Source organism: Eubalaena glacialis, chromosome 6 (assembly GCF_028564815.1).
Source record: "Eubalaena glacialis isolate mEubGla1 chromosome 6, mEubGla1.1.hap2.+ XY, whole genome shotgun sequence".
In the NCBI taxonomy this organism is placed as follows: domain Eukaryota; kingdom Metazoa; phylum Chordata; class Mammalia; order Artiodactyla; family Balaenidae; genus Eubalaena; species Eubalaena glacialis.
The window spans coordinates 8,560,616-8,587,998 of record NC_083721.1 but is presented as its reverse complement, the minus strand read 5'-3'; the positions used below and the strand labels follow the sequence as shown (position 1 = coordinate 8,587,998).

The 27,383-nt window shown below is 39.4% G+C and overlaps 1 protein-coding gene across 1 annotated transcript in view; it reads right to left on the bottom strand.

Moving 5' to 3' along the window:
- HLCS (holocarboxylase synthetase) overlaps window positions 1–27,383 on the bottom strand; it is a 191,338-nt gene that overhangs the window by 107,127 nt on the left and 56,828 nt on the right. The gene's annotated exons all lie outside the window — the stretch shown is intronic.

The following is a 27,383-nucleotide window of genomic DNA, read 5'->3' as shown; positions in this document are numbered from 1 at the left end:
TGGCACAGTGGTTAAGAATCCGCCTGCCAATGCAGGGGACACTGGTTCGAGCCCTGGTCCGGGAAGATCCCACATGCCGCGGAGCAACGAAGCCCGTGCACCACAACTACTGAAGCCCGCGTGCCTAGAGCCCGTGCTCCCCAACAAGAGAAGCCACTGCAGTGAGAAGCCCATGCACGGCAACAAAGAGTAGTCCCTGCTCACTGCAACTAGAGAAAGCCCACGCGCAGCAACGAAGACCCAACGCAGCCAAAAATAAATAAATAAAATAAATAAATTAAACAAAAAACTATTACACTGCTCTTTTTAAAAATGTATTCAAAGGAAGTGAAGTACCATATAAATGTGTTACCCACCATCATTAATTTTAAAAGTACCTGAATAAACTTTAGTCAAAAAATTTCATTCCTTTTCTCCTTCAACAAAATGTCACTTCATCCCCAAAATTTCACCCTAACAATCATTTTGTTTGAAAGTCTTAACCTCCCTGATTTACTTGTTTACAAATTTTAAACGTATGTAAAAATTGACATTTTTAATCGTTTTATTTCCTATGACCATAAAGCTCTAAGCACTAAAATGTTTTTCTTGTGGATTGATTTATAGTTAGAATTATCACTAGTAAAGAACTGACCAAAATACAACTGTTTCAAATTTTAATAAAAATATTACACATATAAACTTGAAATCCATTGGAAATATAGCTCTTAAAGAGATGAATAGGTCCTTTTTTTAAAATGGTATTCATAAATGAATATTACTTATTGTTAGAATGAGACAGGGGCCATATCAATTCTACTCCTACTTTCCATTTTTTAGATGTAAACACTAGGCAACCTCATTCACATACATAAGTACAAGGCAATAGCAGGAGTTTTATTACAGCCCTCTCACTCAATTCTTTAAATTCCTTCCAACATTATTTGTCAAAAATCACACCCTTATCTATCATCAAAAGGAATTTTTAATGATCCTTCAGCTGACAGATGTTAGGCCTTTCTTCAACTCAGTCTACTAAAGAATTGGGAACCACCTGACATGCAAAAGGAATTGCTACCCAGTGTCATTTGCTTTCTCACAACAATATTTCACACCATCCTTTTGTTTGCCACCCCAGAGGTTGCTCCATCTCAGACAAGGCTCCATCCATAATAAGATTATGGACAGATGAAAAGGACAATTATACAGGGCATTGTGGAGGGTGGGAGAATAAAACAGGCCTGATACCCCACCACAGGCATTTCCTCAGGCAAACAATTTCAGGAAAGTGCCCCTTTACAAGCTGAGGGTCTGAAAACTAAACCGTCCCCCACATGTACCTCAAAATGCAACCCCCAGTTTAAAGACCAGTGCTCCAAGGCACATGTCTGCAGATTCCTGGGTCTTCCACTCTGCTTAAACCTTGAACTGGAAGCTTTGTCCCTATCAAAACCAAGAAAGGATAGGAAAGCAAGAATGAAGCAAAGGTGAGAAAGGATGGAAAATGTTAGAAAAAGAAAAAGGTTAATAGAGAAAAGATCTGCAAATTAGAACCCTGCAACGTGCCACACCAAGTCTATCAAATTAAGTTTATTGTTTCAGCTAGCTTCTTCCCAGCTCTTGCTTCTCCCCAGAAGCATCCACAGAATCTCTTTTGTTTTTGCACTTGTTTTTTGCTGTTGCTGTTTTCAAAGCAAAGGGCTATCATTTCAACCCAAGCTTTTCCAAACAAACAGTAAAATGTGTTAGAAATTTTGAAACATTCCACCACCACTGATCCTTACTATTCCGATATGGTCTAATAACTCAAAATTATTCCCTATCATATGCACTTTATATGACATCAGCTACCACACAAGTTTTTAATACACAGTAAGCAGGTGGCCCCAGCAATCTCTCCTATATCTCACATCTGGTATTGTACTCCATATAAGGTGCTGAGTCCGATTTTTTAATAAAAACATGGCCTAAGCTTGTAAACGTTCAAGTAAAATATACCTGTAAAACTGCTGTATTTAATTTCTAGTCATGAAAGTCTAAAATTATTGTAAAATAATACTCAAACTTTTTCATAGATCCGTTCAATGAAGCTTAAAACTACTTTCCTTTCAGAAAGGAAAAGCGCTTCATAACTAACAGCTTCTTGAATTCACATGTGCTGTCTTATTTTGTGAGCCTGAATTGTATAAATTTTATAACCTTTCAATCTGGACAAAATTAGTTTGCTTAGTAGTGCAAAGTAATAGTACATTGAAGTTTCTGGATAATGGCTGGGGGAAGGGAATGGTAAAGGGAAGGGCAGAAATGCTTAAAATTAAATCAATAACCCATGACCTGGATAAATTCATCTCTTTTCAAAAATGAAACTTAAGATTTAAAAGGAGATACACTCAGAAATAAATATACTAACAAACACATAGATGATTATAAACATTGTCTTATAATTAAAGAAATAACCATTTCAACCACGTTATTACACTTTATATGACATTGGTGTAAAAGTATGTCTACCAAAATGGTACAGATTTTTGCAAGTTCAACCTTGTATTCGTGTCTCTGACTAAATATAAGTTGTTGCATTAGCACTAGGTCTCCCCTTCTAGTCAATGAAAGGTGGAGTCCCTCTAATTTAGATGACTATTTTCATGATTTGAGCAAATCCATAGCAGAAACACGGGGATCACATTCCTTCCATCATAAATTCCTCAAAAGCAATCTTGCACTAAGGCAGCTGGTTCTAAATCAAAAGGTAACTTTCATTTCCTATAAATAATTTCATTTCATCTTTAACCATCATCTTCAACCACAGATTTTTAAATTGTTACTCAATTGGATAACTAAGTAGAAATAAAGTAGTATTAGATGCTGGCTATAAAACAAAGCCAAGAACTTGAGTAGTTTTTTTTTTAAAGTGTTCTGCTCTAATGAATGTACTCAGTAATACACATTTCTCCAAAGAACTTACATTATAGTGTTTCATTTTTCGTTTCTCTTTTTTTTTGGGGGGGGGGATGGTGGTGGTGGTTACTCTCCCTTACTGTCAAATTAAGATGCAAGAATCAGCCCCCCAGCCATTGTAGGGAAACAGGTTCTCTCAAACCCCAAGTGAAGTTGGGTATATCCGCTAGGTTGGCAGGTAGTTTAACAAAGGCTATCCAAACTAAAGACACATCCGTGATGACCCATTTCCCATAGAAGAGAAACACCGCACATGTCCGCAGTGAGCAGTGTGCCACATAGGCACTGACAACACTGATTCTAGGAGCAAATGGTGGAAACCAGTTAGCTATCCATTAAGAAGGAAATTGCTAAATAGAGTGGTATGCTCCTGCTGTGGAATCTTATGCAGTTGTTAAAAGGAATGAACTATATCAATTTGCAGTAACAGGAAGTCTCTGAGATGCACAGCTGAATGACAGAAAAATGCAGTAGCAAAGACAGACAGCAGTCCACCCAGATCTATTCTCCCCTTCTTGGCTATGTCATGCATCTCCTCGCCCTCCTCCTCTCAGGTGGGCTGGCTGGGCCCATGCTCCTGACAACGTAAGGTGAGAGGGTACCACTGCACCCGCACCTGTTTAGGAGAAAATCTCTGGCCCACTCTTTCCACCCCATTGTCCTCCTTGCTGGCTGGAATAGCAATGACCAGACTGACCTAGGAAGCCACATGTTAAAGATGCCAAGCCACTGTCAGCCTGGGACCTCAAATGACCTCATGGAACACTGCAGCCCAAAGACCTAGACTACTTATCCTGGACTGTCACGTGAGGTAGAACTGAATGCTTTTCTCTTAAACCCAAATTATTATTTGGTCTCTTGCTATTTAGCAACTTAATCTTTTATCCCAATGTAGAAAAAAAAGATACAGTAAGGTATCTTTAAATAATACTATATTTAGAAGTCCTAGAAAAAAACAAATCAACCTCCCAACAGTGATTACAGAGGTGGGAATGAGGAATGGGAGGGTGGGGGTAAAGGACACAAACAGAACTGGGGTGAATGTTAATATTAGTTGTAATTTTTAATTTTATGAAAGCAAAAAATATTCACGCATTACTTGTATAACTGATAAGAATCTACAGATGGTCCCCGACTTACGATGGTTCAACTTACAATCGTTTTGACTTTACAATGGTGCAAAAGCAATATGCACTCAGTAGAAGCCATACTTCAGATTTTGAACTTTTACCCTTTCCCAGGCCAGCAATACACAGTACAATATTCTCTTGTGATACTGGGAAGCAGCAATAAACCACAGCTCCCTGTCACCCACACGATCATGAGGGCAAACAGTCAAGACACGTAGAACCATTCTGTACCCAGACAACCATTCTTTTTTACACTATCAGTATTCAATAAATTACATGAGAAATTCAACACTTTATTATAAAATAGGCTTTGCGTTAGATGATTTTGCCCAATGGTAAGCTAATGTAAGTGTTCTGAGCACAGTGAAGGTAGGCTAGGCTAAGCTAGGATGTTTGGTAGGTTAGGTGTATTAACTGCATTTTCAATTTAACGACATTTTCAGCTTACAGTGGGTTTGTCAAGATGTATAACCCCCATCATAAGTCGAGGTAGATCTGTATAGGATTTTATGATTTTAAGTACCAATTCCAGTTTTCTTCTAAATTTTGCATTAAGCTTGTATTTTGATTCTAATTTAATTCCAGGAAATACATCCTTCCACAAAGTAGAAAGAAAATGATGACCAAAGTAAAAATTATAATAGAGAAAAAGCATCAAGAAAACATTGTTTGGGACTTCCCTGGTGGCGCAGTGGATAAGACTGCACACTCCCAATGCAGGTGACCCGGGTTCGATCCCTGGTCAGGGAACCAGATCCCACATGCATGCCGCAACTAGGAGTTCGCGTGCCGCAACTAAGAGTTCACATCCCTCAAATAAGGAGCCAGCGAGCCGCAACTAAGACCCCACGCAACCAAATAAATAAATAAAAAACATTGTTTGCCTGCCACCCACACCTTCACAGGGATACAAAACAACTGGCTGGTGCAACCAGAGAACTTTGTCTTGAAGGAGTGTGTCCTGTACATGTGTTCTTCCCCCAGGCTACCACGTGAGCCTTGACAGTGTACCTCGACTTCAGGACCTCCAGAACCCAGGGGCAGCCCACCCCACAGGCCAGGAGAGCACTAGACTAGGCAGCAGTTGGGGTGAAGAACCAAGGGTGCCCCCTTCTGCCTCCTGAGAGTGGTGAGGTTTGGAGCAGTCCTTCCTCTCTCTGAGCTGCAGTTTCTTCCCATGGAAAATCGAGAGACCGTATAGGTTGTACCTGAGCTCTAACTCCTTGGATTCAAGCCTCAGCTGGAATGTTCTAAGGGGAAAATTACAACTTTTTTTTTTTAATGATCTGAGTCAATTTATTAAGGGAAAAATAATGAATTTTACACGAGTTTCTTTCAGCCGTCTCTTTATGTGCCAGAAAAGAAATTTTCATTTTCAAATCATTTCTTTCCTAAGGACTACCCAGGCTAACTGCATTTTGTATTTCCAAAATGTCCTTTGATTTAAAAAAAGCAATATGAGAACATAAGACATGCTTAAGAAGTTTCATAAAACTCAGGGGAAACAAAATTCTACCTTCAATGATTCTCATATTTACCAGATTCACTTATTCCTATGAAATTATCCAGCCTATGTGAATGTTGCTCTCTGATACACCATATCCTTATTTTGTGAATCCTTCACTTTAAACTTGCTGACATCCTTAATCTTGTGTTTATATCACCCGAGTAAAAACCACAGCTCTCAGAACTTCAGCAGTACCCCCAGGATCAAATCCAATGCCTTTATTTTTAAAAAAAAGGAGGGAGGTCATCCCAGCTAGGATCATTTTATGAACAATAAGGGAACTTAACTTCTGGGTTATCCTAGACTGCTATTTTGGAATCTTTTAGGAGTGGAACAAGAATAAGGACAGCGGAGAACCACCTTTATTTAAATAAAACCTGTGAACCCTATTCATGACATGCTCAAATTGCACAGAATCTGAAGAATAAACGTTGTTTGCCACAATTTTAAAAGTAATTCCACACTGAAGCATGCGTGTTTTTCATTTAAGAGACGCCAGAAATTGATACCGAAGGACTGGGTCAGCGGCAAGATCTGGCGGCTTTTGTTTTCCTCGCCAGTACTGCAGTAAGGAGCACAGCCTCTGGCCACCATGGGCCGGCACTCAAAACCCGTGGCCCCGCCAAGGAGCTAGCACCTGGATCGCTGAGTCTCCCTGGATGCACATCAGGCTCCTTATTACCACAGAGGGGCGTGGGGAAGAGTAAAAGAGAATATACAGGAAGTTCTTATCACTGGGCACCATACACAGGCTTAGCAAATGCAATAGTTACTCTCCAATGGTTAGTAGCTATTAACTCATTATTTTTATTAGTTATCATTAGCAGTGATTTTCACCTATGAGCAAGCTTTCCCTTCCCATTTCTTAAAATATCTACCCAGGTAATAATTAACTATTAATTTTAAAAATAGATTATCAGTAAGTAGAAAGAAGCTGCATTACTACCTATGTTACCATTCCATCAGTGGAGATATGAGGGTTGTTACCTCAGTTCCCATACGAGAGGTCACTGTTAAGGAATCATAGCTGAAAGTATCCCTAAAAGTAAGCGGAAAATCTTAAAGAGGGGCTTAGGACAAAACATCACGTTGGGGAAAATATCTTAATGACTGGATAGCAAGAAGACTTTTCAATAAAATTATGAGCTAGAGATAAAGAAGACTAAAATCCAAACACTAAGAGAAGAAAGCTAACTCCTCACGGGTTCACTACGCCGGTTTTAAACGAGCCGGGCAGAATGCTCTGGAAAATAGCATCTTAGGGAGGCAAACTGGCACTTTCCCCGCCCACCCCACCCCTGCCTAGAGCCTTGGAGAGTATCTTTTGAGCAATTATGGGGTAAACTTACATCAGAATATACATTAATGAGAATATTTTAAATAATGAGAACACAGCTAATTATATCTTCCCTGTTTAACAGGAAGTCAAACACTTGACGGCAACCCTGAGACTCGCAGCGCGCTCAGCAGGGAGCCGCCTATTCCGCACACACTTGGAACGGCCATGACAGCAGGCTGGGTGATAGGAGGTGTGAGAAATGAAAACTTTATGTGCAGACAAATTTAGATTTTTAAAATATTTTCACTAGGGGCATAAATAGAAAGAAATTAGACCACTGGGATTTCAGAAAATGAGAATACAGACTGTGATTTTTGTTTTACATTTTAGTAAGTACTGAGAATACCCAATACCAAAGGAGTAAATAATCCAGCTAGTCACAAAAAGTAACACTTCAATTTTAATTGCATACATTTCATATACCTTAAGCTATTTTGTTCAAGGGGGAAATTTTTGTGGATTTAAGTAGAAGAAAGAAGACAAGAAAGAAAAATGTATGAATGTAGGAAACAACATATATTTCCTTTTATGAGGCGGGCTTGACATACAATTGGAGATACCAAGAGGTTACATAAACCCAGTTTTTATGAATTTAAATTCATTTTAAATATACTATCATGGATGTTTTCTAAAATCTTCCACAGTAATTTACTTATTATAAAAATATTGATAACAGCTCATGCAGCTGAATATCAAAAAAACAACCCAATCAAAAAATGGGCAAAAGGGACTGCGCTGGTAGTGCAGTGGTTAAGAATCCACCTGCCAGTGCAGGGGACACGGGTTCGAGCCCTGGTCCGGGAAGATCCCACATGCCACGGAGCAACTAAGTCCGAGAGCCACAACTACTGAGCCTGTGCTCTAGAGTCCGCGAGCCACACTACTGAGCCAGCGTGCCAAAACTACTGAAGCTGCGCGCCTAGAGCCTGTGCTCTGCAACAAAGAGAAGCCACCACAATGAGAAGTCTGAGCACTGCAACGAAGAATAGCCCCCGCTCAGCAACGAAGCCCCAACCCAGCCAAAAATAAATAAATAAGTAAATAAATTTATTTTAAAAAAACAAGGGCAGAAGATCTAAATAGACATTTCTCCAAAGAAGACATACAGATGGCCAAGAGGCATATGAAAAGATGTTCAACATCACTAATTATTAGAGAAATACACATCAAAACTACAATGAGTTCTCAACAGCACTAATTATTAGAGAAATACACATCAAAACTACAATGAGTTCCCAACACATCTCCTATGGCCCAATAAAAAATTAAGAAAAAAAAAAAACTACAATGAGGTATCACCTCACACCAATCACAATTGTTATCATCAAAAACCTAAACGTCCAACCACAGATGAATGGATAAAGAAGATGTGGTACATATATACAATGGAATACTACTCAGCCGTAAAAAGGAACAAAATTGGGTCATTTGTAGAGATGTGGATGGACCTGAAGTCTGTCATGCAGAGTGAAGTAAGCCAGAAAGAGTAAAACAAATATCGTATATTAACGCATATATGTGGAATCTAGAAAAATGGTACAGATGAACCTACTTCCAGGGCAGGAAAAGAGACGTAGACATAGAGAACGGACATGTGGACACGGGAGGGAAGGGGAGGGTGGGACGAACTGGGAGATCAGGATTGACATATATACACTACCATGTGTAAAATAGCTAGCTAGTGGGAACATGCTATAAAGCACAGGAAGCTCAGCTTGGTGCTCTGTGATGACCTAGATGGGTGGGATGGGGGCGGGGGGGTGGGGGAGGTCCAAGAGGGAGGGGATATAGGTATCCTGATTTACTTATCACATATCGCTGATTCACTTCATTGTATAGCAGAAAATAACACAATATTGTAAAGCAATTATACTCCAATAAAAAAAAATCTACCCTGGAGAGGGTGTAGAGAAAAGGGAACCCTCTTATATTGTTGGTGGGAATGTAAATTGGTACAGCAGCTATGGAGAACAGTATGGAGGTTACTTAAAAAACTAAAATAGAGCTACCATATGATCCAGCAATCCCACTCCTGGGCATATATCCAGAGAAAACCATAATTCGAAAGGATACATGTACCCCAATGTTCACTGCAGCACTATTTACAATAGCCAGGACATGGAAGCAACCTAAATGTACATCGACAGAGGAATAGATAAAGAAGATGTGGTACATACATACAATGGAATATTACTCAGCCATTAAAAAGAATGAAATAATGCCATTTGCAGCAACATGGATGGACCTAGAAATTGTCATACTGAGTGAGGTAAGTCAGACAAAGAAGGAGAAATATCGTATGATATCGCTTATATGCAGAATCTTTTTAAAAAATGATACAAATGAACTTATTTACAAAACAGACTCACAGATTTAGACGAGGAATTTACGGCTACCAGGGGGATGGGTAGGGGGGAGGGATAGTTAGGGAGCTTGGGATCGACATGTACACACTGCTATATTTAAAACTGATAACCAACCAGGACCTACTGTACAGCACAGGGAACTCTGCTCAATATTATGTAAAAACCTAAATGCGAAAATAATTTGAAAAAGAATGGAGGCATGTATAACTGAAATCACTTTTCTGTACACCTGAAACTAACACAACATTGTTAATCAACTATAGTCCAATATAAAATAAAAAGTTAAAAAAAAAAACATGTCGTACATATATACCGTGGAATATTAATAATGCCATTTGCAGCAACATGGATGGACCTAGAGATTGTCATACTGAGTGAAGAAAGTCAGACAGAGAAAGACAAATATTGTATGATATCGCTTATATGTCGAATCTAAAAAACTGGTACAAGTGAACCTATTTACAAAAGAGAAATTGAGTCACAGATGTAGAAAACAAACTTATGGTTACCAAGGGGGATGGGGGGGATGATAAACTGGGAGACTGGATTGACACATACATGTTACTGTATATAAAAGATAACTAATAAGAACCTACTGTATAGCACAGGGAACTCTATTCTGTGCTCTGTAATGACCTATATGGGAATGGAATTTAGAAGAGAGTGGATATATGTATATGTATGGCTGATTCACTTTGCTGTAGAGCAGAAACTAACACGACATTGTAAATCGACTACACTGAAATTAAAAATTTGAAAAATACTGATACATTATAGCAAGGATGAAATTTTAGAGTCAATGCTCATATACACATCAGCTAGATTCTACCATTAATATTCTATCCACCCACTTATTACTTTATGCATTTCAACATGAACTGCAGATATTCCCTGTTGATACTTAAGCCAGCATTTAACTAGAGCTCTATATTTTAGTTTTTATATAAAATTTACCTGGAGAAGTGTTTATTATAAGATCTGCTGGGGTTTGACAAATGTCTACACCTGTTTTACCCGTTTTGGTAAAATAAGAAACACTACCATCACTCACGGGGCTGCCCAGGGCTTTTCCCAGTTGATTACCACCCCGACCCCCCCAGAGACAATCACTCTCCTGATTTCCTCCCACCAGGTATTAAACTTGCCTGTTCTAGAACTTCATAACACACAGACATACAGCAGGTACTATTTTGTGGAAGGGTTCCTTTACTGCGCATAAAACTTTTGAAATTCGTGCAAGTTGATGCATGTATCAGTAGTTTGTTCTTTTTTGTTGCGTAGCGGTATTCAATTGTATGAATCTGCTACAGTGTATCCTATCCATTCATCTGTTGATGGACTTTTGGGTTGTTTCCAGATTTTAGCTATTACAAATAAAGCTGCTATGAATAATGATGTACAAGTCTTTGTGTAGACACATATTTTCATTTAAGCAAATAACTAGGAGTAGGACTGTTGGGTCAGAAGGAAAAGTACATGCTTGCTTTTAGAAAACAAACTGACATACCGTTTCGTCAAACTGGTCATACCATTTTACATTCTCACCAGTGATGTGATGTTTGGGAATTTTGAGTTATTCCACAGCCTTGCCATTATTTGGTGTGGTCAATCTTTTTATTTTTAGCTACTCTGGTGGGTATGCATATCTCGTGGTTTTAATTTGCATTTTTCTGAAGACAGAAAATGTTGAGGATCTTTTCATGTGCTTATTTGGCTGCTGGCGTTCTTATTTTGTGAAGTGTTGTTGAAATATTTTAATTGGGCTGTTTGTCATTTTATTATTGAGTTGTAGAAGTTCTTTATATATTATATATACCAGTTTTTGTAAGATATATGTTTTGAAAATATTATCTCCCAGTGTGACTTGTCTATTCATTTTTAATCAGTATCTTCTGATGAGCAGAGTATTTTCATTTTTGCGAAGACTAATTTGTCAACTTTTTTTTTTTATGGTTACTGCATTCTCTAACCAGTGTTTGAAACCTCTGACCACTCCAAGGTCATGATGATTTCTATTTTCCTTTACAAGCTTTATAATTTTTGCTTTGTATTAAGGTCTATGATCCATCTCAAGCCAATTTTAATGTATGATGTAAGGTAGGGATCAAGACTCATTTATTTGCCTATATGAGCTTATATCTAATTATGCCAGCACTGTTTCTTGAAAAGACTTTCCATTCTCCATTGGACTGCTTTGACATCTGTGTCAAAAATCAAATGGCCAATTAAGGGCAGGTCTATTCCTGGGGTATTCTGTTCTACCGATCTATTCTTTTTATTAATGCCAATACCACCCAGGTTTGCTTATCACAGATTTACAGTAAATTTTAAAAGTCAGATAATGTGACTTCAACTTTGTTTTTTTTTAAATTTTTTGGCTGTGTTGGGTCTTCATTGCTTCTTGTGGACTTTCTCTAGTTGCAGCAAGCGGGGGCTACTCTTTATTGCTGTGCATGGGCTTCTCACTGCGGTGACTTCTCTTGTTGCGGAGCACAGGCTCTAGGCGCACGAACTTCAGTAGTTGTGGAACGTGGGTTCAGTAGTTGTAGCTCGTGGGCTCTAGAGCGCAGGCTCAGTAGTTGTGGCACACAGGCTTAGCTGTCCCGTGGCATGTGGGATCTTCTCAGACCACAGATTGAACCCATGTCCCCTACATGACAGGCGGATTCTTAACCACTACACCACCAGGGAAGTCCTTCAACTTTGTTCTTGTTCAAAGTTATTTTCAATTGTAGTAAGGAGTTCATACATTTCTACTGATACTCCTGCTGTGATTTTTATTAAATTTGCACTGAATTCATAAATCAATTTAAAGCAAACTGGAACCTTAACAACTTCTGATACATGACCATGGTATCTTTATTTATTGAGATCTTCCTTAATCTCAAAATACTTTCTAATTTCTCTTGTGATTTCTTCCTTGACCCATAGATTATTTAGATGTATGTTCTTTAATTTTGAAATATTTGTGATCTTCCTAGATACATTTTTTGTTACTAATTTCTAATTTAATTCTGTTGTGGATAGAGAATATACTCTATGTGATTTCACTTTATTTTTACAGAGGCTTGTTTTATGTCCCAGCATACAGTCTCCCTAGGTGAATATGAACCTGAAAAGAACATGCATTCAACTAGGTGTAGTGTTCTATACATCAATTAGGTGCAAGTGGTGGATAGTGTTATTCAGATCCTTTTTGTCTTTCATGATTTTTGCTTAGCTGTTCCATCACCTGTTAAAAGTGGTGTTAAGTTTCTCGACTATGACTGTGGACTTGTCTATTTTTCTCTTTAACTCTGGCAATTTTTGCTTCATGTGTTTTGAAGCTCTCTTATTAGGTAAACACACACTGTTATGTCTAGTCAATGACGTGACCGTTTTATCATTATGAAATATCCCTCTTTATAGTGCATGGTGAGAAAACTATAAGACACTGATGAAAGAATCAAAGATGACCCAAACAGATGGAGAGATACACCATGTTCTTGGTTTGGAAGAATCATTATTGTGAAAATGACTATACTGCCCAAAGCAATCTACAGATTCAATGCAATCCCTATCAAACTACCAATGGCAATTTTTACAGAACTAGAACAAAAAATCTTAAAATTTGTATGGAGACACAAAGGACCCCGAATAGCCAAAGCAATCTTGAGGGGAAAAAAAAAAAAAAAAAAAAAGGAGCTGCGGAATCAGACTCCCTGACTTCAGACTATACTACAAAGCTACAGTAATCAAGACAATATGGTACTGGCACAAAAACAGATATATAGATCAATGGAACAGGATAGAAAGCCCAGAGATAAACCCATGCACCTTTGGTCACCTCATCTATGACAAGGAAGCGAGGATATGCAATGGAGAAAAGACAGCCTCTTTCAATAAGTGGTGCTGGGAAAACTGGACAGCTAATGTAAAAGAATGAAATTAGAACACTCCCAAACTCCATACACAAAAATAAACTCAAAATGGATTAAAGACCTAAATATAAGACTGGACACTATAAAACTCTTCGAGGAAAACATAGGAAGAATACTCTTTGACATAAATCACAGCAAGATCTTTTTTGACCCACCTCCTAGAGTAATGGAAATAAAAACAAACATAAACAAATGGGACCTAATGAAACTTAAAAGCTTTTGCACAGCAAAGGAAACTATAAACAAGACGAAAAGACAACCCTCAGAATGGGAGAAAATATTTGCAAACGAATCAACAGACAAAGGATTAATCTCCAAAATATATAAACAGCTCATGCAGCTCAATATTTAAAAAACAAACACCACAATCAAAAAATGGGCAGAAGACCTAAATAGATATTTCTCCAAAGAAGACATACAGATGGCCAAGAGGCACATGAAAAGCTGCTCAACATCACTAATTATCAGAGAAATGCAAATCAAAACTACAATGAGGTATCACCTCACACCAGTTAGAATAGGCATCATCAGAAAATCTACAAACAACAAATGCTGGAGAGAGTGTGGAGAAAACGGAACCCTCTTGCACTGTTGGTGGGAATGTAAATTGATACACCCACTATGCAGAACAGTATGGAGGTTCCCTAAAAAACTAAAAATAGAATTACCATATGACCCAGCAATCCCACGCCTGGGCATATACCCAGAGAAAACCATAATTCAAAAAGACACATGCACCCCAATGTTTATTGCAGCACTATTTACAATAGCCAGGTCATGGAAGTAACCTAAATGCCCATCGACAGACAAATGGATAAAGAAGATGGGGGAGATATATATGATGGAATATTACTCAGCCATAAAAAGGAACGAAATTCGGTCATTTGTAGAGATGTGGATGGACCTAGACTGTCATACAGAGTGAAGTAAGCCAGAAAGAGAAAAACAAAGATCATATATTAACGCATATATGTGTAATCTAGAAAAATGGTACAGATGAACCGGTTTGTAAGGCAGAAATAGAGACACAGATGTAGAGAATAAACATATAGACACCAAGGGGGGAAAGTGGAGGGGGGGGGAAGAGGGGGGAGAGATGAATTGGGAGATTGGGACTGACATACATACACTAATATGTATAAAACAGATAACTAATAAGAACCTGCTGTATAAAAAAATTAAATTTAAAAAAAAAGAAGTATCCCTCTTTAGCTTTCCTAATTCTTTGTCTTGAAGTCTGTTTTATTGGAAATTAATGAAGTCACTCCAGCCTTCATAACCTTAGTGTTGGCAGGCTATATCTTTTCCTATCCTTTTACTTTTAACCTGTCTTTATAATTAAAGTGTTTCTTAAAAGAGAACATATACTCAGGTCTTGCTTTTTCCTTTAAAATCCATTCTGACTTAGTCCATTATCATTTAATGATGGTCTACCATTTTGTACATTTTTGTTTTTTCCCTTCTTTTTTTTTTGTTTCTCTATTCCTTTTCCTTTCTTCTTTTTTGCTGCCTTCTTTTAGATTATTTGGATATTTTAATTTATCTATTGGCTTCTGAGATATAACTCTTTGCCATGTTTTTAGTGGTTATTCTAAAGATTACAATATACGTGCTTAATTTATGTATCTGCCAAGTATATATTATACCAGTGGTCCCCAGCCTTTTTGGCACCAGGGACTGGTTTCGTGGAAGACAATTTTTGCATGGACGGGGGGCGGGGGTGGGGGAGGGTTCAGGCGGTAATGTGAGTGATGGGGAGAAGCAGATGAAGCTTCGCTCGCTCGCCTGCTGCTCACCTCCTCCTGTGCAGCCCAGTTCCTAACACGGGTTGGGGACCCCTGTATTATGCTATTTCACGTTAGATGCAGAAATGCTGCAATTACATAAGGTCCATTTACCACCCCCCCCCCGTCCTTTATGCTAGACTTGTCATATTATGACATCAACATAACACAAGATTATGCAGGGTGATGTTATAATTTCTGCTCTAAACAGTCATATATATTTTAAAGAAATTAAGTATAAAAAAGTATTTTAAATTTATTCAGATGTTTGCCACTTCATTCCTTCCTGAAGGTACAACATTCCATTTGCTGTATTTCCCTTCACCCTCTGGAACGCCCGCCCTTTGGCATTTCTTTCCAGCAGATCTTCACTATTACAAATTGTATTAGCATTCTTTTATCTGAAAATGTATTTTGCCTTCATTGTTGAAGCATATTTTTGCTGGGTACAGAACTCTGGGTTGACAGGGTTTTTTTCCTTTGTGCCCTTTAAAAACATTGTTCCACTCTCTTCTGGTATCCATAATTTCTAAAGAGAAATCCATGAACATTCAAATTATTGTTCCTCTGAACGTAAAGTGCCATTTTCCTCAGATTGCTTTCAGTATATTCCCTTTATCTTTGGTCTTTAGTGGTTTGTCTAATGATGTACATAGGTCTATTTTCATCATATTTATCCTCCTTGGGGTTTGCTGAACTTCTCGAACCTGTCAATTTATAATGTCTTTCACCAAATTGCGGGATCATTTAGCCATTATTTCCTCAAATATTTTTTTCTGCCCCATTCTGTCATTTTTCTCCTTCTGGAAGTCCAATTACACATATACTATACATTTTGATCTCATCCCACAGGTTCCTGAGGCTCAGCTTATTTTTTTTCGATCTTTTTCTCTCTTCTTCAAATTGGATAATTATTACTGTTCTATTTTCAAGTTCAGAGAACCTGAGAACATGGGGAATATATAATTAAATTTATTATGGCGATCTTTGAAGGGTTATTGCAAACTAGACAAAACCTAAAAGAGACATGCCAGTCTAATTTTCAAAGGAAACTGTACTAATGAGAGATGACCTATACCAGATGAAATTCAAGGAAATACAGAAATTGCTATTGTTGAGCACATATTACTACTATTGACACCAGTACAGTACAGGAACTATACTGGCATTTTCATATATACCATTTAATTTAATCCAGATCACGACCCATTCACACAGGTATTACTGCCCATATTTTACTGATAATAGCACAGAGGAACAACCAAGTTAAGTAAGTGGTCTCACCAGTAAGCTCAAGAACTTGAACTTAGGACTCCGATTACAGCACTTTCCACCACACATCTCATTTACAATTTTTCTTAGAAAATCACTAAGAATTAGACATGTCAGCCAGTCTGATTTCTTTTTGTAACACCATTAGTATATACATAGATGTTAGAAGTATGGGGGATCTAGTATATTAGGATTTCAGCAGCATCTGTTGGAGGTATAGTATTTGGGGCTAAGACTTAAGGCTCTTGAGACAAATCTTTTAAATGCTGCTTCTGCCATTTAACACTTTTTGTGGCTCTGGCCAAGCCATTTAAATTCTCTAAGCAATAGCTCCCTCATCTCTTAAAATGGAAACTATAACGTATGTATCTCACAGGGTTTTGGTAAGGACTGAATAGGAAAAATGCACAGTACCTGCCATGTAGTAAATGCCATATTAATGTTAGGTATTATTATAACATCTCTGTGGACAAAGATGAAATAAATGTAAAATAATTATATAACATAATGAAATACTATAAATAACAAGAAATATTATTAGCCTCATCCTGTTCAATTTTCCAATTTTTTCCAATTTTCTTCTAGAAAAGAAATATTGTAATGGAATCACTAAAGATTTATACAGAACTGTTGGCTCAAAAAGAAATATGCTTATTATTTATAATAGGAAAACACTGGAAATAACAGGAATGCATTCATAGGAGATTCCTTAAGTAAATTATGGTCAAACTAATCACCCAGTGAAAGACATGTTTTCAGCAGACCATTTGATTGAATGAGAAATGCTTATTTCATATACAATATAATCACGATTTTACATATGTGTGTAGGAGGATAAAAGACTAGTATGAAATACAGCAAAAGATTAATATGATCTCTTTTTTTAATGAATTTATTTATTTATTTATTTTTGGCTACATTGGGTCTTCATTGCTGCACGTGGGCTTTCTCTAGCTGCAGCGAGCAGGGACTACTCTTCATTGCAGTGCGCGGGCTTCTCATTGCAATGGCTTCTCCTGTTGCGGAGCACAGGCTCTAGGCACATGGGCCTCAGTAGTTGTGGCACGTGAGCTCAGCAGTTGTGGCTCACGGGCTCTAGAGAGCAGGCTCAGTAGTTGTGGCGCACGGGCTTAGTTGCTCCGCGGCATGTGGGATCTTCCCGGACCAGGGCTTGAACCCGTGTCCCCTGCATTGGCAGGCGTATTCTTAACCACTGCGCCACCAGGGAAGTCCTAATATGATCTCTTATAGGTGGTGAGGTTATAGATAACTTTCATCTCCTTATTATAAATTATTATATTTCTAAGTTTTCTATAATGAACAAGAATTCTTTTATAGCTGAAAAATATTTTGAGAAAAATAAATTTGAGTAGTTTTATGCATCGTGACTGGCTTTCTATCAAGGTTTCTGGTCCTTCAAACCTAAAGTTTTGATCTCCAACATGGAGATATAAAGAAATGTTTATTACTGAAGATGCTTAGAAAAAAGATGGCATGGAAATAAGGAAGGCCATAATAGCTATCTATAAATATCTTAAACTATCTTAACTAATTCACAAGTATCTTAACTATCATTTGGGAGAAATGTAAGTTTTCTCTATTTGGATCCATGGCCAGATTTCCTTTTTGTCTGTAATAAGATGGGTTTAAAAGGACCCTTCCTGGGAGAGAGCACTACCCTATGATGACTGGAATGAGCTGCCTCAAGTTATAAGAGACCAATACAGAGTCATTAACTGAAATGAACGGCAGCAATCTGCTCACCATCAATCAGGGTGCTCAGACATACCCGAAGAGGGCCTTTGGGCAGGAAGGAGAGACTGGCCTTTCAGGCACCTCCCAGATCTAAGAGTTTTGTGATACACTCTTGGTCTGATTTTGGGCTTAGTTGGTGTCAAATCTTCATTCTATCCCAGTTATGACAATATCGTGCTGGAAAAAGTTTTTCTGTTTCGTGGCAGTTTTCCAGGTGCCACAGTAAAAAAGTGAAACTGCCTATAATCTTACAAGGACTTAGAGGGAGTGCTCCAAGAAGACCTCTAAGGACCTTAAACACTTGGGAGGTACTTATGCTTTGCATCAAAAAGAAGAGAAGAGAAGAGAAGACAAGGCAAGGGAACAGACAGGAACAAAACGTGAACTAAGAACTACAGGGAGCATTTTAATTGAGCTTCTAAACAAAAACAAAAACCAATTTCCTGTAAGACAAGCTCTACATACTAGATTCACAAGTCTGGTTGGCAGCATCCAGGTTTCTTGTATTACCTCCACAAATAACACAGAATGTCAAAAATCAAATTACATTTCATTTTGTTTAAATTCTAAAAGGAGAAGGTGCCACAACACATTTTCAGAAGTAGGATGGACACTAAAGATTACAAATTTAGAACTCCAGGAAAGCAGGGAGAAAGCCACAGCTTGTACAAATCCTCCACCTCAGACGCCCCACCGTCGTTCAAGCAAAGGTGGCCCATACTGCCCTTCCAGGGCAGATTCTACACTCTCTCTATTAATGAGCCAAGCAAGCTTTCGTGAAACTTCAAAATCTAAAATGTTGGCTGAGACCTCATCCGGGACAACTACACACCTGCCCAACCCCTCCTCTGCCACGCCCACCACTGCCGCTCCACCCACCGCACCTCCCCAAGCACACCTAAGGCTGTGGTGAACAGAGGGGCATTCATCACAGCTGAGCTCGTCACTCCATGGTATCATCTGGCTCTTAGATTCTAGGTGTTTGAAATGGAAGCAATCCCAGCAGAGATTTTTCCTCTCAAATACTGCTCATCTCTAATTGGAGACATTTGAATAACCACCGGGATGATCAACCCCCCGAAGACAAAAGCTGCTTAGTTTAACAAGCGCATGGAACCCACCCAGGTTTCTCTGGGTTCCAGAAGAGAACCACAGTTACTCAGTCACCACAATTATTAGTCTGGAGAAGTCTTGAAATTCTGAATGATGCTGAGTTTTATGAATAATACACATACGCTTTGACGTGACACCTAACAACCAAAGAAACATGGTGTAATCCATTTGACTGCACGGTACTCCTACAGAAAGCAGAAAGAACTTATCTCATGAGAGATAAACTTAAGTTCCCACTAAGTCCCCTTAAATCCTTTGGGAATGAGGCAGGGTATAAGAAGACCAACCAGTCGGCCTGCCATTAAGATATAACTCTCCAGACGTAGAGAACAAACGAATGGATACCAGGGGGAAGGGGGGCAGGGGGATGAATTGGGAGATTGGGATTGACATATATACACTAGTGATACTATGTATAAAATAGATAACTAATGAGAACCTACTGTATCGCACAAGGAACTCTACTCAATGCACTGTGGTGACCTAAATGGGAAGGAAATCCAAAAAAGAGGGGATATATGTATACGTATAGCTGATTCACTTTGTTGTACAGTAGGAACTAACTCAACATTGTAAAGCAACTATACTCCAATAAAAATTAAAGAAATAAAAAATAAAGCATATGCCTATTAAGAAAAATAAAAGATATAACTCTCCCCAGTCAGCTGGGCTTGAGTGTTCGTTCTAAGGACTTTGGCCAGTGGTCTTGACACCCATGCCCTAAGGAACCTAGGCTCCCCAGCCCCATTTGCACAGCAGGGTATTTCATTTGAAAGGGGCTTTATTGCTTCAAAAAGAAAATTAAGCCATGGATCTAGTACAACCCTCCCATTTTACAGAGGCCCAGAGAGGTTGAGTGCTTCACCCAACGTCACAAAGCTGGTATGTCAAAATGACAGAGATAAAGTTACAGCCTAAGTTTCCAGGGTAGTTGACACTGCCACCCTACTGTGTAGTTTCATTTTTAAGTAAATTCTATATACTCATATTATCCAATTTTAAACTGTGAAAACTACATTAGCATCCAGGTGACCTCTGGAAAAAGGTAGGTGCAGACCTCACCATAATTCCTTCCCCTTCTCGTCTCCCCTACCCTTCCCACATCTCAAGGAAATACTTCCCTGCCAGGCGATGACTTCATCACTTTCCTTCTCACTAATTTGAATACTCTTGTGGCAGAGCCAAACAAAAAATGAAAATGATGAATGACTCCTTGTGCAATGCAGAAAAAATGTGGTGTTTGGGATCTCAACGTGATGGAATACCCCTCATGCAGAAACAGAACATGCTTCTATCCAAAACAAAAAAAGCAGAAACAAGCGTATTTCAGAGCTCCAAGTATGTCTGGCCAAATGGTAGGTGTGCAAAAGATTTTAAAGGAGCAGATGAAAGCAAATCAACCCTCACCTCAAAAACAGGTAAGTGTTTTATTTGAAAGAAAAACAGAAGTTTTTCTAAGTAAATCACAAAGTCAGGGGAGAAATGGTAATAGGGGAGAGGGATGCTGAATAGGGGCAAAGAGAAATATCTGCTTGATTGTCTAACACATTTACAGATTTTCACCAAGATACATTTTTTAACCCAGAGCTCAGCCTCCATCTTCTCACCACATGTATACCAGGGAGCAGGCAGACTTGAATTATCATGAACACTAAATTCTAATATTTAAAATTCTTTCCACATATAAATTAATGTTAATTCATAAACTGAGTTTTTGGGTTTTTTCTGTGTTTAGCAAAGTGTTTAATTTTTAATTGATATATATTTGAGACATAACACTGTGTAAAATCAAGGTGTACATGTTAATTTGACACATTTATATATTGTAGTATCACTGCCATTGTAGCATTATTAGCACCTCTACCATGTAACCTAATTATCATTTCTTTTTAGCGGCTGGAATAATTAGGTTCTGGTCTCTTGCAAGTTTGATGATTATAATACAATATTGTTGTCTACATCCACTATACTGTGCATTAGATCTCTACTCGGTGCAAGTCTATATACTTAAGAAACATCCACTCTATAGCCCCCCACCCTCCAGCTCCTGGTAACCACCACTTTACTCTCTGTTCTTATGAGTTTGGCTTTTTTAGATTCCACATATAAGTAATATCATACAGTACTTGTCTTCCTCTGTCTGACTGACCTCACTTTGCATAATGTCCTCAAGGTCTAGCCATATTGTCATCTAACCAAGTTTTTAAAATGCTGTTTTCTTGTCGTACATTTCTTGCTGCGTTAGAACCCTGGAACATATTCTCAGTCTTCATTTTTGCTGTTTCCAGATAGGTGGCCATCAGCAGTCTCCATATGGGAAAAGCGCCCATCTTAGTTGGCAGGCAAAGGGGAGATTAAACCAGCACTTGCTGACCACCCAGCCCATGTCAGAAGCTGTTCGACAGGCTTCACACTTCACTATTCCCTTTGACCCCCGCGACATGAGTGGCACCCCTGAATGGGCATCACTACAGTTTATACATTTTAAGATGAGAAGTCATGAAATTCGTCCCAGGCCAGTAGCCAAGGCCTGTGCTGCTGTCAGCAGCCCATGCTGGCCCACCCAGTGTAAGGCATATTTCTAAGAAGCTCTCTCTGGGTACCCCAACGTCATTTAAATGGCCCTGTGGCTAAGCAATAACTCCTTTGCACTCTACAACTGCAGCAGAACACACCCCACCCATCAGAAGACTCAACTCCCTTCTAAACTATAGTTAATAGTCTTGGTTTTCTCCCTAAGATAAATCTAGACTGAGGAAAAGAAACTCCTGTCACCATCTTTATTGACTGCCTTTTCTAGCCACAGACGTTGCTTTACCTTGCATTACCTTTTGTGGTCTTTTATTACTGTTTAACTATAACAGAGACATTCATACTATATCAAATATAAAATCAAGCACTCCTGCAGAGTAATAAATATCAGAGATGTTTAAGGAAATTCAAGAGAATGAAACAATATCAAATCCATGCATTCTGACTGACACAAAAGGTTTAGGGCTCTCGAGGAAGATATGGGTAATGCACAAGGCATACCCATGGGACTGATAATTACATTCAAATTGCTGAAGTTTTGGCTCTTCTGAGCTGACACTTGTTACCTATGAAAATGATAAAGTATTAAGATCTAAATAAAGAGAAAGTTTGGTTTAAAAAAAAGAGAGAGAGAGAGAACTGACTGCACATATTTTAAGGGAAACACAGAGACAGTCAACTATGTTTTCTCATCTTTCAAGAAAAGCTGGACGCAAACAAAACATTTTTCCCAAAACAATAACCAGTGATGAGCCATTGTGCTTCTAGTATGATGAGAAAAAATTGTCAAAATCTTCAACAAAAACTCGACCCCAAGAAAACGCACATCACGCTCTTGAGCCAAGTTGACACTGATTTGTTTCACGGGTGCTCACAGCACCGCCACTGGAAGAATGCATTGGTCAAAAAAGGTCAAAAAGAAAAAAAGAATCATATCTAAAGCTTAAATAATAAAGAGAGATCAATAAATATGAGCTATGCACTAAGAGCTTTGCAGATGTATTTCAGTACAGCCTCACCCTATCCTGGAGTGGAATGCAGGCTTCTGGAGGGAAGGTCCCACATCTACTGTATCCCCACTGGGTCCCAGGGCCTAGTGCAGAGTCCTGCACACAGCTGGTGCTGAAGAGAAATTAGCAGAGTGACTGAACTTGGAAAGAAAAGAAAATTAAAAAGCTGAGACTATTACCAGCTACTTCATACAGATAAGGAAATGGAAGCTTGAAAGGTTACTGATTTGCCCAAGGTTATTCATGCAGTAAAAGGTGGAACTGGGATTCCAACCCAGCGCAGCAATACTCCATCCTAAGCTCTAAGCCTCTAGGTCAAACCAAGATACTTGATCCTCAGTCATGTGAAATGAGTGAATGTGGGGAACTACGCAGTTTCTACAAATACCTCCCACAATGGATACCCTACCATAGGATCTACTTTTTACCTAAAAGTCTGGTATACCCTTGAAAGATTAAGACAGTCACCCACCATTGAGAACATGCAAAAGACTGTGCTGGGAGTTTGGAGAAGGGTTCCAGGGGAAGGGCTTCCACTGTGTTCCGGAGCACAGGAGAACCAGAACGATGGCTGGGCAGCTTGTCCAAGTGCCCCTGAAGGGTTTCATCACTTGCACGGCATCAGCTTGATGGTCACATTCAGTCTCACTCTTCCATACCGTAAAACATGGGACCTTTCAGGTTGTTAAACGTTGTTCAACATTGAGAGAGAGACAGAAAGAAGGTCCAATTCTAATGAAGATGCTATCTAAATAGAACACACTGTTAACCATCACAAAACGGCAAGCATCATAATGTTTGCCTTACTTAAAAAAAATTAGTTACAAAAATGTAAAAATAAACATCCTAGAACACTAAAAATTAATATGGAGACATTTCAGGAAAATAATAGGCCATTTTATAATTCAATTCCAGGAGCTTGGCATGTGAAAGGTTAACTTATTCAGGTGTTGAATTGAGACCAAAAAAAAAGCATTTGATAGAGAACTGGCCAGAATAACTCTTTAGTCATGACCACTAGAGTCAAAGGCTGGAGTTATATTCTAAACCTTAATTTAGAAGTAAACATTATAATGAAGGTTTCTTTAAAATTCTCCAATAATTTTCACTTTAAAAGTACCAAATTGGCCTATAAAAAGCTCACGCTAATTATTCCAAAGCAATCAACTTCTTAAAAACCCTTTATTTCACAATTAGGCTAACATCCCATTAATTTGGGACACTTACCAATGTATTTATTCTTTGCTCATTACCTATGTGCACATTAAGAGTGCACCAATAACACAATACAGGCATTAATATGTAAAACATCAACAAAAGCCATCTGGAAAGCTAATGAATAATCAAGGGATTTCAAATTAAACTACAGAATTTTCCCTTAGAATCTTTAGGACAACACTGTCAAGTTCAATCTATTCACTTCGCCTCCAGAATCAATTTTTCAAACCTTATGACAGGTCTAATCGCTTCCACCTGTGTCTCCAGCTTGACTCTTGACTGGCATGCTACCAGCCAGGGTGGAAATGTAGACAAAGACCCCTATTAGGATCCGGCTGTTTCTCTACTGTGAGGTCACTCAGCCATTAAATTAGTTCCAGTCCAATTTCTGTCCTCTCAGGCCTCAACTTCTCGGGAGGAGGGTGCGCAGTAGAGCGAGCTAGGGGAGCAGAACCAGAAGGGAAGAAAGGCAGGAAGAGATGCTTGGGACCGACTAGACACGTATGCATAGAGGTGAGAACCTGGGACTGGCCCCAAATTGTGAAACAAAAATACCGTCTTTCTTAAATGATGCTGGCTATTCTCCCCAGTGCAATTTCCCTCAAATATATTTTTAATGACTTTATGGGATTGCTTTCCATTTCTTTCCCTTTGCTTGTAGAAAGTCAACTGTTTCCAATGCAAGTTTTCCTCAACTAACATGAAGCTAGTTCACAAAACCATTTCAGCCCGCTAAAGGCACTGGAGGTTACTGAGAGCCAGAAAGGCTTGGCGGGGTATAGGATTCTGACTCCAGGATCATTTGATCAAAGGACCTGGGGTGCGTCTAGTGCCCAGATCTCACAGTTAAGGAAAGCAAGGCCCAGGAGGGTGAGACTGTCAAGGTTACACAGATAGCTGGTGATAAAGTCTTAAGTTCTGGCATTTCCCTACCAGACTGTGAGCTTTAGGCATTAGGGACAATGCCTGACACAGTAACTGCTCCAAAAACTTCACTGATCAGTCTACTTCTCTCCCAGCATCATGTTCTCTGCTGCGCCTACTTCTCTCTTTCTGCCCGAACTCCCAGGCTCAGACCAAGGGTGCACAGATCTGTATGAACTCACTGTGCACTGGGATCTGCATCTTCCAACGCACTGTGAGGCAAGGACAGTACGCTCCCCATCGTTCTCTCTCCAGTGCCTAACACAGTGCCTGGCGTACGGCAGGCACTCCGTACATGCTTATTCCATGTATGATGAAGGCAAACTTAAGCCTGAAAAATCAAAAGACTTGAAACAACGGTTAGAAGATAAACTTACGTAATAAAGGAATCTAAGTTACTCTTTACAAATAAAAAATAGCCCATCTGTGGCCAGTTTAGTCGGGATGTACAAGTATGCAAAGGGAATCAGTATAAACAAGTTTGTGTTCATCTGGCTCACCACACACTGTGGCTTCACACATAAGTCGTTTCGATACCCGACAGAGGCTTGGTGCAAGTCATCAAAAAAGATACTATCAGTCAAATAAGAGACGATTCCACAACTGTCACAATGACTCAGTTACCCTAAACCCAGTGCTCCAAGGTCTAGCTTTCCCCCTTCCCGCTTTCCCTACAGCTGAGGGTCAATCATCGCTTATCAGGAGATTCAACAAGATGTGCAGCACTCCTGACCAAACCAGGGCAGAGTGGGCACCTGGAGGTGCTTGTCCAGCAGTGACGAGGGATGAGCAGTGGCCCATCCATACCCCCTTGTCTGGAAGGCCCCACCACCAACAGCTCACAGCTTCAAATGGCTTCCTAGGTCTGTAGCTATAGGACTGACCATGGAACACAGTAAAGTTCACTGGTCCAGACAGAGTACTAAACCCATAACCCTGGGTCTCTACCCAACCAGCTGAGCTAACTGGTCACCGGGAAACCTACCAGGAAATAGCACAGGAGGAAAAAAAAAAGAAAGACCACCTAAGTCAATCAAAACCAGCATTTCATCCAAAAGGTGTTACCCTGACAATAGAGTAGAAAATGCATTTCATGGTCAGAAATATGTGTCAGAAAAAAGGACTGGGATGCGGGATACAGGGTAAAACTACCTCTTCCAACCAGACCCCAACCAGGGTGGCACAGCCAAGTCAGACTATCGGGGAAACATCACTCATTCACATGGTTTTTGCTTTTTATTTTTGGAGGGGGAGTCCACAGTACCCCGACGTAATCGGCAAGCAACTCCCATACTTCCCTCCGCCACTCCTCCTCCTCCCCAGAGCTCTTTCTCCTCCACAGAACCACTAACATAGCTTTAAAATTCACAGGGTGGGGCAGGAGGTGATGGTAGTGGTGGTTCATGGCTTCAAGACCAGCGCGCTCCCTTATCCAGAGATCAAATGAAAGCTTTCAATGCCACCTCAGTGCCACAGTAGTTTAAGCTGGGTTTGTGGTCAAAGAAGAAAATACATCCTTCAATAATTTTTTAAAAGAAAAATTTCCAAATCCTCCTGGATGTATAATAACACAAGAAAAATATCTGTAATGGCACTGAACAAGCAGTGAAATAAAACCAGAGTTACCTGTCAAATAATTATTTCCACCTATGATTTTAAATTTTGCAAGCATTGGGGCCATCATAATGTATATGCTACCTAAAGGCCTCCTGCTATTTTTTTAGAAGTCCAACAAACAGAAAGTACATGCTTGTTTCAAAGACTTCTAAGTGTCCTCTACTACCTACCTCCTCTCCTCCTTGGTCATAGAAACCTAATATTCAGTGGATTCATGGGTGCCAAGTATAAAGACCACAGTTATTTCTTAGCCTTCTTTGTAGGTTAATATGGTCATGTGACTAGGTTCTAGCCCTGGGATATAAACAAAAATATCATGAGCAACTTCTGAAAGAGTCCATAAAGAATGGGGCGGGCTTCCCTGGTGGCAAAGTGGTTAAGAATCCTCCTGCCAATGCAGGGGACATGGTTCGAGCCCTGGTCCGGGAAGATCCCACATGCCGCAGAGCAACTAAGCCTGTGCACCACAACTACTGAGCCTGCGCTCTAGAGCCCGCGAGCCACAACTACTGAGCCTGGGTGCCACAACTACTGAAGCCCGTGCCTAGAGCCCGTGCTCCACAACAAGAGAAGTCACTGCAGTGAGAAGCCAGCGCTCCACAACAAAGAGTAGCCCCTGCTTGCCGGAACTAGAGAAAGCCCGTGTGCAGCAACAAAGACCCAATGCGGCCAAAAATAAATAAAAAATAAATAAATTTTTTTTAAATATTAAAAAAAAAAAAGAATGGGGGCACACGCTACTGTCCCCTCTCCTGCTTACCGGCTAAAATGAGAGAGAATATAAATGAGTGGGTCACCTCTTGGACCACTTGCTGAGGGTGACAGAGCAACTCAACTGGGTCCTGGACACTGTGAGCCACACTCGGCCCTAGGCTGTCCATCTCAGTCCATCTCATATACAGGAAAAAACTTCAATCCTGTTTAAGCCACTTTAATTTGGGGGATCACTGTCTCACACA